The sequence below is a fragment of the Pteropus medius genome, unplaced genomic scaffold, assembly GCF_902729225.1.
Source record: "Pteropus medius unplaced genomic scaffold, Ma_sr-lr_union100, whole genome shotgun sequence".
NCBI classification, from domain to species: domain Eukaryota; kingdom Metazoa; phylum Chordata; class Mammalia; order Chiroptera; family Pteropodidae; genus Pteropus; species Pteropus medius.
Window position 1 is genome coordinate 45,349 of NW_024342645.1, and position 18,991 is coordinate 64,339.

The following is an 18,991-nucleotide window of genomic DNA, read 5'->3' on the forward strand; positions in this document are numbered from 1 at the left end:
GACCGTACCTTGAAAAAAAAACATGGGTGGGAGAAAAGAATGGAGGCAAGACAGTGTTCTGATCAAGCCTCAAAATTTTATTGTCGAGCGGTTATATTTATACACTCAAGTGGAGAGGGCAGGGGCAGGACTGATCAGAGAGTATTCGCTACAAGCTTATTGGCGTCCACCAGATGAGGTGATTTCTACCTGGCTAGTCAGAAACAGATGGGCTGTGCCAGCAGTTGCAGGCTCCCGCTCTGCAGGTGGCGGAATGGGGATCAAAGACACGGGAAAAGGCGGGCGCTTCACAGTGCCGTGGCTGTCCAAATGGTCACAGCTAGCAGAGTTTGTTCTCGATAACAGGATGTGGTTCTTATCTTTGGGTGCAGGCTTAAGGCTCCGGACACCTAACCTAGAGTGATTTCCTCAGAGTTAGCAGAAGTAAAAAGATCTCTTTCCTTTGTCGGATTATAAATGATCTCACAGTCCCTCTGGAGCCTTATCTATAATATATCCCAAGACTCAGGAGACTTCTGGGCATAGAGAACGATTAAATGCTGTATGTTGAGAAAGTTTAGGGGTGAGAAAATAGTACACAGCAATCAACATAATCTTTAAAGGAATTGTGTCTGCAGCCATGCCACCCTGAACAAGCCCGATCCCATCTGATCTTGGAAACTAAGCAGGGTTGGGTCTGGTTAGTACTTGGATGGGAGACCACCTAGGAAGACCAGGTGCTATAGGCATAAAAAAATAATAATAAAAAATAAGGGATTGTAAGCTGGCAAAACCCTTGCAATCTGAGAGGTCAACCAAGGGTTGCCTCCCCTAAAAAAATAACTAAATAATAAACAAACAAACAAACAAATAAAGGAATTGGGACTCCAGCTTGCAGATCCTCCCCTGGTCACTCTATTTTTCAGTTCTAGGTCAAGATCCTATGGAACTCTTTTATTATTTACAGATCTCCAGGATTTGGCCTGCTTCTCTAGTCGTTATTTCCACCACCACCACCACCCCCCTCCAGTTTCTACCTATTTCCTTACCTCTTAAGGCTGTGGAAGAAATTGTAACATAATGAAAAGAGCATATAGCTTAAAGCTGGAAGATTCTGGTGAAGAATAAGTCTGGTTTCCATTAGCAATAGGTTCTTGAGTAGGAAAATGGTTCCCTTTGAACCTCAATATTGTCATTCGTGAGGAGAAAAAAAATAGCGTAGATGACAGAGGCTTGTTCCTTCCTCTTGCGACCAAATCAAAGTTGTGACAGAAATAAGGAGCAAACGGCAAGGAAAATCACCTGGTATCTAGAAGAACAAGGCCTACAACTAGGGAGAGAAATAAGAAATCACCCTACAACAGGAGGAAGTAGGACAGAGCAAGGATGTGAGGCTGCCCAGTCCCAAGCAGTTGAGTGGGACAGAGGCTGCAGCACCCACAGCTGGCAGCTGCAGACTCCTCTTAAAGGGGCCGTGTCAGTGAGCGGACTTTCACAGTGACAGACCTGTTTGTTCTGAGCACCAGTGCCAGGTCAGCTGCTCATGGGGCACCAAGGACTTACAGGGGGACACTGAGTTGTGGGAGTGAGGGCTGGAGTGGAGGCTCGCTCTGCATAGAAGTGTTGGCGATATCCATTTTTCCTCTGTTGAGCCCTCTCCCATCCCCACAGTGTGCGGACCCAGCGCTGCCTTAGCTGAGACATCATCAAACTGGATAATGAAGTTCACTTTGCCCAGAGGATTCCCGGAAACTTCATCTCCCTCAACTCGCAGCCCAACCTAAGTCACATCCTGTTTTGTCCTCAGAGAGTCTGGTGCTCTTTGTTGAGCAGCTCCAAGAGCCACATTGGTGGCAGCTGACCTTGGTTTCTAGTGTGACTTCTTGAGGCAACTATAAGCACAGCATCTGTAGATTGCTTGCTGAATCTTAACAGGTGGCCCTGGAGGGGCACAGGCTGGGACTAAACTTGGCCTGCAGCTGAACCCCTCTCAGGACTGTGCCATTGGACACCTACTTGACAAAGCTGCACTAATAAGACCGGGAGACTTAAAAGCTTTGCTTAGTGTATAGAAACAGACACAGAAAGGCAGCCAAAATGGAAAGACAAAGAAGCAGAAATCATATGAGAGAACAGAACAGAGATCCAGAAATAATGGAGTCAAGCAATCTAACAGATGCAGAGTTCAAAACACTAGTTATAAAGATGCTCGATGAACTTTGGAGAAGTGTAGATGAATTCAGTGAGAACTTTAACAAAGAGATAAAAACATAAAAATGGATATGGAAATTATAAAAGAGAACCAGTCAGAAATCCAGGACACATTATCTGAGATGAGAGTGTATTAAATGGAATAAACAGTGAATAAAGAAGAGGATCGAATGACCTACATAGAGGATGAGAAGCCAAGGACACTCAATCAGAATGGAAAAAAAAAAGAAGCCAAGACTATAATAACAATTTAAAGAGCCTATGGGACATTATTAAATGTAAAAATATCCATGTCATAGGGGTACTTGAAGGAAAACAAGATGTTGAAGAGCTTTTGAAGAAATAATGATGGAAAACTCCCTTCACCTGGTGAAGGAAATACACACACAGCCCCAGGAAGCTCAGAGAGTCCCAAGAAAGAGGAACCCAAAGACACATCATAATTAAAATGCAGAAGGTTAAATACAAATAGAGAAACTTAAAAGCAGAAAGAGAAATGCAGTTAATTATCTACAAGAGAGCAACTCTAAGACTGGCAGCTAATTTCTCAAAATAACTATGCAGGACAGAAGGGCTTGGTATAAAATATTCGACACGATGAAAACTCAAGATTGACAACGAAGAATTCTTTATCTAGCAAAGCTATCATTTAGAGTCAAAGGACAGTTAAAGAGCTTCTCAGACAAAAAGAAGCTAAGGGAATTTATCAACACCAAGTCAGTATTACAGGAAATGTTGGAGGGACTTCCTTAAGAAGAAAAAACATGTATCGAAAATGGGATTAAAGAATAATAATAACTACATTCCTATCAACAAATACCTCAAATAGAAAAGCTCCAACCAAAAGACAGAATGGCTGAATACATAAGAAAACAAGACCCCTACATATGCTGCCTACAACAGACTGACTTCAGATTAAAAGACACACAGAGACTAAAAAGGAGATGAAAAAAGATATTGCCTTGATGGACCTAGAAGGTATTGAGCTGAATGCAATAGGTCAGATAAAGACAAATATCACATGATTTCACGTACATGTGGAATCTAAAGAACAAAATAAACAAAAACAACAAAAGTGGAAATAAACTCATAGATATAGAGAATATTTTGAGGGCTAACAGACGGGAGGGGGTTTGTTGGTGACACCAAAAAAAAGGCAAAGGGATTAAGTAGTATGAATGGATAGTTGCAGAATAGACATGGAGATGTATATGTAGATATAGAGGGGAAGATGGTTAATAATGTAATAAATATGTAAGGGGACAGTGGGGTACTAGATTCAGTGGAGTGATCACTGTGAGTTATGTGGATCTCTGATTACTAAGCTATACAACTGAAACTAGGATATTATTGTATATCAACTATAATTGAAAAAAAAATCCTCATTGAATTGTACAATGTAACTACAAGCAACTCATTGTCTATTTCAATAAAGCTGAAAAAAATTTTAAAAAATATTGTCATTTATAAAATGGAGTTTTAATAGTATTTCACAGAATGATCATGAGGATTAAGTGAGATAATGCTTATTCATTTTCTAAAACATATTATGTGCTCCTATGTTGTTTTTTTTTTTTTTAATTAAGTTCCCAGGATAGTTAGAACAAAAATGGAGTCTTTCCTCATGTCTCAACCTTCATAATGTTAATAACTTTAGCAGCTTGGCTAAAGTGACTCCATTTTATTTATTTCCTATCCTCACTCTTTCCTTGGTGATGACAGCCATTGTTCCTGTCTGAAATTAAAGCTGTTTGTCTTACCATGAAAAATACTTCACACTGATTTCTAATAAGAACTCAGTATATAGTAGGTAGATACTTTTGTTCAGTCCATCTTATCTATTATCCATTCATTCATGGTAAGTTTCTTTTTCTTTATTATGATTATCATCATTATCACTATTAATTATTTTTAATTCACTTATTTATTTTTTTATGGTGACATTGGTTAACAAAATCCAGTAAGTTTCAGCTGTACACTTTAACAGTAAGGCATATATATATTTACACTGTGTGTTCACCTTCCATAATTACATTTCTTTCTGTCACCACATATTTGACCCCCTTTATCCCTTCTACCTCCCCACTCCCCTCACCTCCTACCCTCTGGTAACCACTATATGGTAAGTTTCTGTTGGGATCAGTTTTCATGTAATCGATCCAAACATAAAATTTGAAAGTTACCAGTGATCATGTAAAAATGATTACTATTATTTGTAATGTCTATTACCAGTAGGTCAAGTAAAAAAAAATGCTTATAAGACTTGTGTACATTTCTGACATTTGTTATTTTTGATATTTCTACTACAATATCTACAGTACCTAGCAATCACAAAGCATAAGAGTATATACAACTATCATTATTAAATGCATTTATCCATTAATCAAATAATTTAATGCACTTGAGTAAATATAGGTTACTTTAAGTTAACATATTTACTCAAAGGTTTATAAGTTTGAGAATACATAAAGGGCTCAAGTATGATAAGAACAATAGGAAATCTTAGATAAATTGCTATAGAAATCTCAGGGGAGAAACAATAAACACAACATAAGACTTAAATGAAACTCCATGATGATAAAGGGAGGAAGAGAACAGCATCATACTAGAGGATAAGCAAAACAACTTACTGAAAGCCTGTTCCAAACCAGTGCTAAGTATTCTATGTGGTAACACAAATAGCTCTTATTTCAGGAAGGGAAATGATTCTTGGAAGAACAGGATGTAAATAAGCAGCATTCTATAATTAACATACACTGGCATAATTTAGGGTATATGTGTGATATTGGTAGGTGCTGAAATGAGTTGAGTACTGTCCTCATAATGTACAGATCTTTTTCTATTTTATGTAAATATACTTTTCATATTCAAAAAAAGATAGTTTCCTTAAAAATTTACTTTTTTTATTGATCATAATCAAGAATTAGGTAGGATATGGGTTGTGTGGAGAACACTTAGCAACATTAAGTCTCGAGGATAGATTTTCAGGTGGAGATACCTAATCTAAAATGGCCTCTATTCATTCTCTTTTATACTATGTGTTTTGTTTTCTTTAAGCATTTTCACTACTGGATATTTTCTTGTTTATTTATTTGCTTATTTGTTTATTAAATATTTCTTCCACTTGCAAAGTAAGTTCCAGGTGAATAAATCTTTTGGTGTCTTATCATTGCCATAATGCAATGTCTAGAATAATATTAGTCTTGCATATAGCAAAAGCCAAATAAATAGATGCTGACTAAAAGAATGAATTATGTGTTTCTCTTTCAAAAGTTTGATGATTGGCTTAATTAGTTTATATGAAAAATGTGAAATTATTCATTGTATATAAACAAAATATGAAGAAACAGATAAATAAAATGCATTCATATTTTTAATAGTTATAAAGGTTTGTTTAATTGTATATATAGTGCCAGGTTCAGAGACTTTTCATATAATTGCCCTTCCAATAACCAGCATCACGCATTTCCTGATTCAATTCTTCCCAACCAAGCTGCCATGTCTGGTCTGTGACAGACTTCTAGTTCTAACCTCTTTAGTCCAGGTGGGTCAAATGATGAAGTCTGTCCACTTTTCCAACTTCTCTCTGTTGCCCAGATACTTCAGCTAACAGAAAAAAGTTGCAACCACAAGAAACAATACCAGACATGATTTCTACCAAGATAAAAGATTATTCCATCTCACAATTAGTTTGATATATGTAAAAGACATGATCTTATGGCCTAATACTGATAAAATAGAATTTGTTTTTAAATTGTGCTTTATTATGTATGAATACATGTGTATCTGTGTGTGGGTGTGATGATTATATATATATACATATACATATATATATACATATATGTATATATATAGCCACATCTATTAATAGCCACTGAATTTATACATATACATATATATACATATATATACATATATATATGTGTATATATATGTATATATGTATATATATAGCCACATCTATTAATAGCCACTGGATTTTTAAAAACAATCCAGGGAGGTAGTCATTATATCTATTTTAGAGATAAGAAAACAGGCTCAAAGAGAGTAAATGTGCCACAATAAACACATTATAGAGACCAAAATCAAGCCAAGTCTTCAATACATATATTCTTTCCCCTATGCAGATTCTCAACAGCAATACGACTGTTTCTTTAAGCCTCAGATTTGATAGGTCATTTTTAAATAGAAAAGATGTAGGGAACTTCATCACTTCTAGTGTCCCTTAGCCAGGAAAATGAACACAGATATTCTGTTACTGCCATGTTACCCTCCGAAACTTGACTTAAGATTCTGATGAAAAACCCATAAATGACCCATGACGGGAAGACTTAGGCCCTATGCGCATTGCCCTGGCTCCTAATCGCCCCCTCTCCCTCTCCCATAATGTAGGGAGGATACAATCTTGGGACAAATGACTCAACTTAGACTTGAGAAGTCACTAATATAAAGCCCATTAAAGTTCAGGGCCTAGCCCACAGTATTATTAGCAGGGCCTAACACACAGAAAGCCCTTGGTAATTAAGTCTATTACAGAAATACGTAGTTTTTGATATCATTGTTGATGTTGCTATTACAGCATTTTCACTTAAAAAAAAAAACTCTTCAATTCAGAGAAAAGCGAATATTAGAATATTTATTTAGGAATTTCCCGCCGATCCCTTACTCATGTTATTGCTACCTTATAACCAGTCCCTAGAAGGGGGCGGGTCTTCCTGGGAATTTTGACTGCAGTTGCTTTCTCCTGGCAGTGACTCAGAGGCTCCGGACTGCAGGAGGAGGTAGGTGACCACGCTGCCCGCATGTTGGGCTGAATCTCACCCTTTATCCCTGAGGACTAAGACCCGCCCATTCTAATTCCCTTTCTTCGGCTCTAAATCTGTTGGGGCTTTTTTTTTTTCCCCCTCCCACTGCAAGACAAAAAGGTGACGAATTTTGTCATGGCGCATGATCCTCGGGATTTCTGCAGGTTTGGCAGTTTAGGGGAATTTTGTGGGGGCTGGAAGGGGGGGTTAGCCATCTCCTAATAATCTCACAGCTCCTCTTCCTACTTCCCTTCTCTTTTACTTTCCTTCTCTCCTCAGACCTTTTCTCTCTCTCTCTCTCTCCCTCCCCCTCTCCCCTCCTCCTTCCCTTCCTCTTGCATATGGGCAATTGGTATTTCCTCAATTTTATGTAATTTTGTGCTGTGGAAATGGAACTTAAAACCTCCCTCCCCACCCCCAACCCAAATCGGATTGCACCCCCTAAATCCTATGCAGAACTTCAACGGACTGACTCCGATCCCTTTTGTTAATACTTGGACGCTGAAAATCTAGGACTGAAAAATTAAAGATTAAATCACGCTCCGTTTCTATTCAAGGCCCACTCAGTACCCACCTCGCCTCCGCTGCAAAAGGCTTCGGAGTGTGGCTGCTGCGCCATCCCGCGCTGGCCGGCTCCTCTCTTTCCCTGCGCGGGAGGGAACCGCACAAGCCCAGACACCTGAGACCTGTGGGTCCAGAAACGTGCAGACCCTGGCTCCATGAGCCGCCCTCTGTTCTCCAGCTGCCTCAGATTAAAGGCCTTGATCTTGGTCAGCCACTGAGGCCAGTCTGCCTACTTGTCGCTAGGTGCATTTCTGAAATGCCATCCTGAAGAAGAAAGAACTTATTCTGACCCAGCATAATTTGTACTGGGGAGGATGGGGAAGAGGGTGCAGAAGAGCAAATTTCCCTCAATGAGGGATTTGTTTTGGGGTTAGAATCGAGAAAGAAGCCTGTTTCTTTCCAGGAGACACTCACCCTCTGCTTCTGTCTCTTCACCTAAAAGCCAGCCTTGGTGAGTACTGCGAAGCTTACAGATTCGGTTCCCTGACAGTTTCTTCAGCTATTGTACCTCTTTGTCCCTTGTCCTTCCCCTGCTTTAAGCTCCCTGCACCCCTTCCCCAGCTCCAACCTTTTTTACTAGAGAACTTAGGCCATCAAGTGTCTGCGTGGAAACCCTTTTCCTGAGCAGCCACTCCTCTCCCCACAGCCACGATTGCCCTCTGTGTTTTTACTTGATGTGAGCCATTTTGCCACAGTCGGTTTTTATCCATTTCCTCAAAAGGAAAACAGACACGGAACAAAAAGCCTGATTTATTGGTGCTGATTTGTGGGGGAGGGGCATGGTGTATAAGAAACACCAGGCTATCAGATAGATGAGCAAACATGGCCATTGCTCTGGGTCGGGGTGGCCTGTGATGTTTTACATGGTGATTGGGATGAGCACGGAGGGCCTATAAATAGTCCTGACAAAGCCTCAGAATCCTTGAGAGGGGAGCTGTTCTCAGAAGGAAAATTGCCTTTCTCAAGGACCTACATGTTTTTCCTGCAGGTTCCTGAGTGGTGGTTGGGGTTCCCAGTAACTCTTTTGCCTCTGGGAGTCCGGATAAGCACATTAGCTTAATTTTACTTCAGCTTTCTTTGTGTACCAAAAAATTCCATTTTAGCTCCTTAAAGTGTATTTTCAGTGAAAATCTCCCTTATTGGTGCTGGAGATTGCAGCTCAGGCCACTCTTTGACAGAACAAGGAGAGGCAAGCTCACAGATGACTCAGTTCAGAATGGTTAGAGGGCAGCTTCCAGTGGTATTAGAGCCAATGAATCGTAATGTAAATCATAATCTAGGTACATAAGCATATCCCTTTGTTGCTATACCACATGAAATGGTTGTCTAAGATAAAATTTGGAAGATATGTTTAGGATGGCCTGATTTAAAATAGAATACATGTTACATATATGACATATGAATATCTTGGACAGAGAAAACAAACAGTGGTTTCAAAGCAAAAGTCACAAGGTAAATGATCTAAGTTGCAGGGGTCTCTTTTGGATCAAGCAGCTTCTTATGTGCAGGTCTCTGAAGAGCATGATCCAAAATATCAGCCAAGCTCTCTTTAACAACAGTTAACAACAATATCAAGAACAACACTAGTGTCTGTCATCATTGAATAAATGCTTTCCATAGACCAGGCACCATTCCAGGGAATTGAAAAATATATTTATTAATTCATGTATACATATATGATATATAGGTATGGTTTTCATTTTAGAAAGAATACTGAGGTTCAGAGGAGTTAAGTTAATTATACTTATTGACTATACCTAAGAAATGGTATATTAAATTCACTTTTGAAGAAGTGGAGCTCGTGTTTGAACCAGCCTTAGGGTGTTCAGAGATTTCCTGTTCAGTAGCTACTTAGTGATTTAGGTCAGGGATTTAGAAGGAACCTAACTATTGGCACCTTTGTCTCATTCTTTTCAGCTTCTTTCTCTTTCCTAGCTCCATCATTAACCCTCTGAATATATTTATGTGCATCTCTCTGGCATTATATATATATTGGTATTTGAATAACAAATACATGCCAAACATGTCACTCTGTTTACACGTCTTTTCCACAGTAGCTCTGTGTCGCCATAGTGTGCCTTATGGTCTACTAACCCACCAAGAGGAGCCAGGTAAGCCTGATTTGTGACTCTCACTCACCATTGTATCTTTGGCACCTAGCGCAATGCCTAGCCTGCAGGAAGCATTCTACTAGTTAATCTCAAACTCTGGTCTGTCCACAGTGCCACTGAAGAGCAGCTCTGTGAACTTGTCCATTTGTGAGTGTGTGGCTGGCGTGTCTGTTACCTTAAACTATGAAAATAAAGAGACAGTTCCTTTGGAGGTCTTCTTTGTATTTCCTGTGGATGAAGACTCAGCTGTCTATGACTTTGAGGCCATGGTAGATGGGAAAAAATGGCAGAATACAGGACAAGATGAAGGTACCAGGGATGAGTACTTTGTCTCCTTTTTATCTCCCCATTAGGATCTCTAGAAAAATGCAACTTTACAAAAATAGGCTGATGTCGAATGCTTTTTCCCCACTCCCATCTAGCCATATTTTCCTAAAAGTATTTGGAGGGAAAAATCAGTCAGGCATTCAAGGAGGATAAGTGCTCCAGGGACATCTGCTGTAATGTGGAGAACCTCTATCCTGGCTCAAAGGCAGCACTCACCCTGAAGTGTGTGCAGGAGCTGCCCCTGGAAGCAGATGAGGCTTTGAACTATGTGCTCCCAGCCATCCTAAATCCTTGGTATCAACTCTCTGGTGAGTATCTGCTCTCTTTGAGTACTGGTGGTGGGGAACATAATTGGGGAAATCTACTCAAGGTATTAGGGGTGCTAAAAAGTATGGGAAGAGAAAATATAACTCAGGCAACATTTTGTAGGATGGCCCAAGGACAGTTGACTCCTATCATCCCTTTGGAGGACCTGCCCTACACACTCAGCATGGTTGCCACCATCAGTTCCCAGCATAGCAGTTGTCCCTTGAGTCCCACTGAGTACCTTGGAGATGATAAGAGGGCTGTTCTGGTAATCAATAAGAGAACCCTTTTATTGCCAGCACCCCTATTCTTGGATCCTGATCTTGTTCTTCACTCAGTCTTCCCTAAATGTTCCATACTTTTACCTATGAACCTAGAGGGAGTCCCACTCTGCTCCTTTTTTATCTCCTTGCAATCTCCAGAGCTTCCTCTCCATTTCACCCCTGCCCCTGATTATTATGCCTACTCGTGGAAGAAGCCATAGCCCTCAGCTCTGACCTCAGCCCCAAGCAGCAAGCAGCGATAGTACTAGCATGGCTTCTTTGCTTGTTTCTAACTCAGATTTCCTTGGCTGCTGGACACAGATTTGATCACGATATGGAACTCCTGATTTACTACAGTGAGCTGCATACCCCCAATGCAGCTGTGGAGATGGGAAAACCTACAAAAGACACTGGTATTTTCTTTCTCCCTTTGTAATTATCTCCTAAGGGGTAACTCCTATCTTGGAGTTATGCTCAAATTACTCTCACTTTTCTTTCCTTATATCCGGTAGTGGGTAAAAAAACGGAAATAGCTTACACTATGGCATGCAAAAATAGTTCAGGTCAAGGAATATCATGTGACTATATGTATTACAGGCGAATTTAAGTGAATCAGTAGATAACTGGACAATGGATATGAACAAATAATTCATAAGATGAAACACAGCTAATTTAATAACATATGTGACAAATCAGTCTCTACGAGAGCAAATAAAAATAAAATAAAAATAACGATGTGACATTTTCACTTTTCAAATTATCAGTTTTCTAAATCTGATAATGCCTCATGCTTTAAAAAGTGAATTTGGCACTCTCATAGATTTCTCGAAGCAAAATAATTTATTGTATCAAACTTTTGAGAAGAAATTGTGGCCATATGTGTCATATATTCATTTTGGTAATTCCAATTTTGACAATCTTACCATGGAAGTAAATCTGAATATAGGTAAAATTATGCACTGATATCCTCTGCCATTTTAGCAATATCAAAGATTAATAAGCAATCAAAATGTCTTACAGTAGCTAAATTAACTATGCTGGGTATGCTTGATTAGTTATATCTACTGAATGATGTATATTGACAGATTAAAATAATATGGAAAAAAGGTCTTCCAGAGAATGTTAAGTAAAAGAAAAGTAGGTTATAAAGATAGATTATTATAAGAAAATAACCTATACATTAAGAAAAAAAAACATTTAAAACCACAGGAAATATACAAGTAGTAATTGTGATTAGATTAAGACTAACTTTACTAATTTATTTTTTAATCTAATTAATAACTTTTTTTGGTTGATTTTTCACATCAGCATGTAATCTCACTTGGAGTTCTTTTTTTTTTTTGTCTTTTTTATAACTAATTATATAGTTCTATTGCCCTAAGTATTTTCACCTCGTTGTATAACTGTCACAGCCATCATAGTCAAATGCCATATCCTGGGTTAGGCTCTTATTTCTCTAACTGCAACTACTATAAAAAGAGTTCCCTGTAGCTGGTCTTCAGTAGCCCATCTTTCTCTTTCATCGTTAATGTTTGGCCAGGATAGTGTCATACTCCAGGTCACGAATGGGAACTTTTTAGTTTGCCCTTACTTGTTCAACTGTTTTTCCCCCCTCAGGGCAAACTGCCCATGCTAAATCTGTGAGAGAGGCTCCTAACTTCAGCCAGGTTTGCTTCAGCCCCTCTTCCGTGAAGCTCTGTGCTCTGTCTTTGTACCTTAGTGACCTGGTTCCATCCTTCCCTTTTGGTGAGTTTCTCCTTGGATGCCCATGAAATACTCCCACAACAGTGACCTGGTTTTTCATCAGGATTATTTTAATCCACCAGAGGAAGTTTTAAAATGTTGGCTTTTAAAAGATAAGGATTGAGGTCTTAGTCCCTTTCCTTCAAGGACGTTCTGCTGGCCCCTGTGCAGATTTCCTCATCTGTTCACTGTGAGCAGCTCTGCAGGCCGTCGTGGGACAGCGGGAGCAGCCTTTATGAGTTTCGTGAATACCCCCCAGCAGGGCTGCTCACATCTTGCTTTCCAGATCATATATTTGGTGAAGGTGACTTGCTGTTCTCATTTATACAAAGAAGTAAATGACAACTGGCAGCTTGACTCACTAAAACCATTTAGAGTTCTGCCAGATGAAATATACCACTACATGCTGAAAAATGCAAAATCGATTTTTTTAAAACTTAGAATGTTAGAACTTTAGGTGGCGAACACATAATACAATATGTATATGACGTATTATTGAAGTGTATACTTGAAACCTATGTAATTTTATCAGCCAGTGTCACCCCAAAAAATTTAATAAAAAATTTAATAAAAGTTAGACTGTACTTACAGTATTAAGAACATGATTTTAAAATATATATTTATTTGTAATTTAACATAAATAATTGTATAAAAACAATTTATAAGTTTACAAAATTATTAAGAACTTAATTTGAGTTGAGCCCTAGGTTGAGTTTCTTAAGTGTATTATGTCACTATCCTTACAATAATCTTGAAATGGATATTAATTACCTTGATTTTTTAGATGAGGAACCTGAAGCTAGCAAGCAGAAGAGCCAGGGCTCGAAATCCCTCATTTGAAAATGAGGGAGGAGAAACTTGTGGAAGTGAAAAAAATTGGAGCCAAGCCAAAAGAATTACAGTAAATAACACATTTGTAGTGTTTATTGTATGTCTGGCATTGTTCTAAGCAGTTCAGATATGTCAGCTCATTTCATGCTCATGGTGACCTTTCTGACATATCAGTACAGTGACAGTCCCACTATACCCAGCTGTCTCTCAGGATGGAAAGGAGTCTACCTTACCCATTAAGAAAAGCTGCTCCTCTACCATCTATCCAGAGATCTGGGTTATGTAAAAGTTATTTTTAGATATATTATTTCTTGAGCCTCACCCATTTTATTTGAAAACAATTTCATTGTTGGGGTATCCCATGTGTGAGAGAATAAGCTGAGCCAGGTCCTGTAGTCCCACTGAATCTCAGGGCTACTGCGAATTTAAACCTGTAATCCTGGGATCACTATAAAAATAGGATATTAGAATTAGATTCTATGTCTTCTTATAGTCTCTGAACTGTGTATCTAGAGTTAATATGAACCAGCCATTCTCATTACATCTCTATCTTAATACTCACATTTCAATTCCTGCATCAGTTTTCATTGTTCCTCAAAACAAAATCACAGCTATGCCTTTGACAACTTGGTGACATAGGCCGGCTCTCATTGTCTCCTGAATGCTGCCGTTTGGGTGATGCTATTAGAGTTTCAACACACATCCCAGTGCTTCTCTTTCTTTGTTCTAGAGAGTATTGGTAGGTGCTTCATAGCAAAAGCAGATGACTTTCCTTAGTGTGTATGACACACTTTCAGCTCTTGTGAATTGTCAACATGAGAATTGTCCATATGAGCATCATTTTTTAAAAGCTGTAATTAAAGATTTAAACAAGGACCCATGTGATAAATTTCTCACTGATTTGATTTGAAGAGAATGTGTTTGCAAATAAATTAGCTTGATTCTTCAGACAATTGCTGGAACATTTTAACTTAACGTATAGCTGCTAGAAAACTAGCATCCAATTTTAGTATTTTAATTATTGCTCATATACCTAATAACCTCTACTCTATTTTTTTCTTATCTGTTCTGCTGCTGTATCTTTTATATGTTTATAATTCACCTCAAACCCTTTGCCAGCAGATATGATATAACGATCAAACAGGATTTTATTTTAGCTTTGGGTTTTCTCAGCTTCCTATGTAACTCAGGACAATTGATTCTTGGCGTCTTTAGTATGCTTTCTTGAGTTCCCTTACATTTACATCATACATTGTCCTTATCCTTTCCGAGTACATTGTTTGATGGGAGATCCATCTTCAATGATGAGTTTCTACCTGAACATCCCAGAAGCTCAGCCACCAATTACCTGTGGATAATTTGTCTTCCTTATGAACTATGCAAGGCCCCATGAGTAAACAGGATAAATCTCAACTGCGCATAGAGGCGGCCAAGGTAAAACTAGTTCTTTTCTTTTTTTCTGTCACATCTTTGAGTAGGGATGAATCTCAGGGTTTAAAATAGGTCCTTCTGGAAATGTGGGTCTGTTTCTATCTGAGCTAAAGCTGACATGACCACTCCAAGGCCTGCAGTGGAAATAAAGGCCTCGAAGCACGAAAAGGGTAAAGGCCCATGCCCTCAAGAGTCAGATTGGCAGGGTCCGTGTGTCTGAGAGGACCCTCTCACTGTCTCCTCATATTCTCTTCCTCCAGGAAGCACTGATTTTGCTGCAGAAGAGTTTGCCTATAGGCAGTTATTTCAACATATATGGATTTGGATCTTGCTATGAGCCATTCTTTCAGTAAGTTTCTAGAACAGCCATACAGAGTCCAAAAAGATACTCTAAAAAAAGGGCTAGCTGGTTAAAGAGGTTACTGTAGCATTGACTTTGGCATTGGGGATTTCATGTGAGATTGTTTACAGTGGACCCAGTACTGGGCAATGTTGAGTAGCTGTGTCACTGGATGTGTTCATTTTTCTCAGTCGTAGTGTGAAGTACACTCAATGTACCATGGACAAGGCACAGAGGAGAGTTAAGCTTGTGCAGGCTGACCTAGAGGGCATGGAAATCTCGACACCACTCAGGAACATTTGCCATCCCGGGCCTTCCATCCTGGGCCACCCTCTACAGATAAAAACTGAAACTGAGCTAACAGAGAGGGAAAGAGAAAATGAAATCTCTGTTCAAGAATCCATAGTCCTGGGCTTCACTGTAGGGTTGATGAAATATGAGTTGTCTATCACGTAGTAAAGAGGTAAGGACAAGAGGTGTTTGATAGAATTCTTCTCCTTAGCTTCATGCTGTGGTTCATGGATGATGGAAGTCCTTTTGTGGAGTGCCAGGGTTCTGAGCAAACCATGTGAGAACATGGTGTAAGTGACAGTGGACCATTCGGGACCTCATGCCTGTCTGAAGAGGCAGCAGAGTCTCTGGAATGAAATAGTTGGGTTTTCAAGGGCAAATTCTGGTATTTTAAAAATGAACTTCATAGAGACTTGATAAATGTCTTCTTTCTTTAACTTTTTGTCTTCATAGATGGAGAAGTTACTGACACATTTAGTGTAATTAAAGAAGTTCAGATCTACAGTCTGAGGCACAGGTATGATGAAAATGTGGTTTCTGGGTGACTGACCCAAGCAGTACCACATGTGATCTAGTGTCACATGATTCCAGTGTTGACATTCTTTTCAGAGGACTGAATGATTCGAGAATCTTAGTTTATCCCCTAATAATTTTTTCTACATCATTTTCCCCTCTCTACTAAAAGATAAGAGTGATTTTTCTAAATAATGTCAATAAAATAACAAGGGATATCATTGCCCCTTATTCTCTCTAAAACATAATGGAAACAAGTATTGAATAGTAAGACTTTTTTTTTTAGTGTAAACGTTTTTGTCAAAGTAAAACATATAGAAAGCTACACAAATCATAAGTCTATAACTGAATGAATTATCAGAGTGATCATACATTGTAATCACCACACATGTAAAGAACTAGAATATTACCAGTAGCTCTCTGCCTATCCTTTTCCATCATGTCCAAATTTAATTACCCATTTTTTCCTCTCCAAAGGAAATAGCTCCCGAGTTACAACACCATGGATTATATTTGCTTGTTTTTGAATAAAAATAAATGTTATACAGTATGTTTTAATTTCTGTGTATATCGCTTCTTTCTCTCAGCAGTATGTTGAGATTCATGCACATTTTGCATGGAACCATAGTTAGTTTTCATTGGTATATAGTATTCCTTTCCTTAGGATGATTAACCATAATTTATTGATTGATTCTACTGCTGATGGACTTTGTTGAGCTGTTAAAAATAATGCTTTTATGAACATCCTTGCATTCTTGAACATGTACTATTGCACACTCACTCATGTGTATGCACATATATATGCATGTAGACAGGTTTATTTTCACATACATACACGCACATTTCTTTGAGTTGACATTGTGGAATTTATGGGAATACCAGTTTCCCAAGTTATTGTACTAATTTATTCATACCAGCATTGAATGAAGGTTTCAACTACCCCATTCCCTATCTAAAATTTGGCATTCTTTTCCTAAATTTTAACTAGTTTCGTGTGTGTGTAGTGTTATCTCTTAAGGTTTTAATTTGTATTTTCTCAGTGACTAATGTAGTTGTGCACCTTTTTAAATTTTTGACCACTTGGATGTCTTCTTTTGTGATATACATTCAAGTCTCTTCTATTTTTTTTCTATTAGTTTTTTTTTTAAACTGATCTATAGTTCATTTCATGATCTAGATATAAGCATTTTGTTAATTTGTCCTAGAAATGTCTTTTTCTATTCTGTAGTTTTCCTTTTCACTCTCAAAATGGTATTTTTTGATTAATAGTTCTTAATTTTAATATAATTTAAGTTTTTAGTCTTTTTCTTTACAGTTAGTGTTTTTTGTGTGTGTCCTGTTAAAAAGTTTTTCCCTACCCAACATCATGAAACTATTTCCCTTCTTTATTTTCTAGAAGTTGTATTATTTTTTCTTTTACAGTTAAATCTATAGTTCACCTGGAATTCATTTTTGTGCATTGTGTGAGGTAGGGGTTTGTGTGTGTGTGTGTGTGTGGATAGAAAATTGACCCTGTACCATTTATTGAAAAGCTTTTCCTTTCCTCACTGATGAGCAGTGTCATTTTTGCCACAAATAAGCATTTACACGTGTGGATTGTTTCTGGTTCCTCTCTTCCCTCCCATTAGTCTATGTATCTAGGCATGTGCCAGTACTACGCCATATAAATTAATGAGCTTTCTGATAAATCTTACTTTCCAATAGAGTGGAATAAGTCCTGAACTTTGTTCTTTTTCAAGATTGTCTTATCTATTCCTGACACTTTGTGTTTGTATTTTAGAATTAGCTTATCAATTTTTATCAAAAAGGAAAACTATTGAGATAGTGATTAGAATTGCATTGCTTTTATCGATCAGTTTTCAGAGAATTTAGTATTTACTCTATTGAGTATTTCAGTCTATTTGAATGGTATTTCCTTCCATTTACTTAGGTTTTTCTTGATTCTTCTAAATGTGTTTCCGAAATTTTATTTCAAAAATTTAAACCTATATAGAACTTGTAAGACTAGAGTAATAGACACACATACCTTTCACCCAGGTCCACCAGTTATTAACATTTGACCACACTTGCTTCACCTGTTATTTTTTGTCTGAATTATTTGAGAGTCAGCCGCAGATATCATAACTCTTCATATGCAAATAATTATTCCCTCATCTTCTAAGAACAGAACATCCTGATAAATAACCACAATATTTATTTAATGTTGAGAATAACAGCATTATCTAAATACAGGCCATAATTGCCAGTTTTTCTAATAATATCATTTGTATATTTTTGTTTGTTTGGTTTTGTTCCAGGAGCAAATCTAAGAACAAGTATTTTATTTCATTATTATGTATCTTTAGTCTTTTCTTCTCTAAGATAATTTCTCAGCATTTCATTACCTTTCATGACACTGACATTTTGAAGAGTACTAGCTAGTTATTTCTGTGGAATCTCAATTTATATTTGACTGTCGGAATTCATGTTTAGATTAATATTAAACATTAGGAAAAAATATTAAAAGTAACTGGGCCTGGTGATAAGTTTGACCATTTAGTTAAAGGTGGTGTCTGACAGATAACATTAAAATTTTATAAATATCCTGTTCTCAATAAACATTTGCTCAGTAGCTTTAACCTTCACTGGTGATCACCCAAGTGCTATTACTATCAGTGGTTACAAAATAGTGATTTTTAAATTCTGTCAACTTTTCTATATATATATTAGTTGTCATCATCCTGTAAAGAAGAACTTTGCCCTCCTCCCTCCTCCTTTCATCTCCCCCATCCTTTTGTTGTGTCAATAAGTACTTTTAAATTCTTTCGCTACTTTTCAATTTGTTTTTAGATTCATTACTCTCATTCCTTTTTTTAAATTAAAAATTATTGGGGTGACATTGATCAACTAAATCCAATAAGTTTCAAGTGTACAATTAAATAGTATGTCATATAGATATTGCATTGTGTGTTCACCACCCATAGTTAGAATTCCTTCCGTCACCAAATATTTGACTCCTTTTACTCCTATCTACCTCTCCCTCCCTTCTGGTAACTACTAATCCACTGTCTATGTTCAAGAGCTTCTTTGTCATGTTTGTTTGTTGCTTTCAGATTTATATCCCAATTATGGGTGACATCACATGGTTTTCAGCTTTTCTGATTTATTTCACTTAGCATGATTATCTCAAGATCCATCCATGTTGTCGCAAACGGCAGTATTTCATCTTTTCTTATAGCTGAGTAATATTCCATAGTAAAGTTCTAGATTTAGCCAGTGGGAGCCCCTTTTAACATG

The 18,991-nt window shown here is 37.8% G+C and overlaps 2 pseudogenes; both read left to right on the forward strand.

Annotated features, from left to right (window-relative positions):
* Positions 1-609: 609 nt before the first annotated feature.
* LOC120605735 (uncharacterized) lies at positions 610-728 on the forward strand (annotated as a pseudogene).
* Positions 729-8,017: 7,289 nt separating this feature from the next.
* Positions 8,018-18,991, forward strand: part of LOC120605677 (olfactory receptor 149-like) — a 30,327-nt pseudogene continuing 19,353 nt past the window's right edge.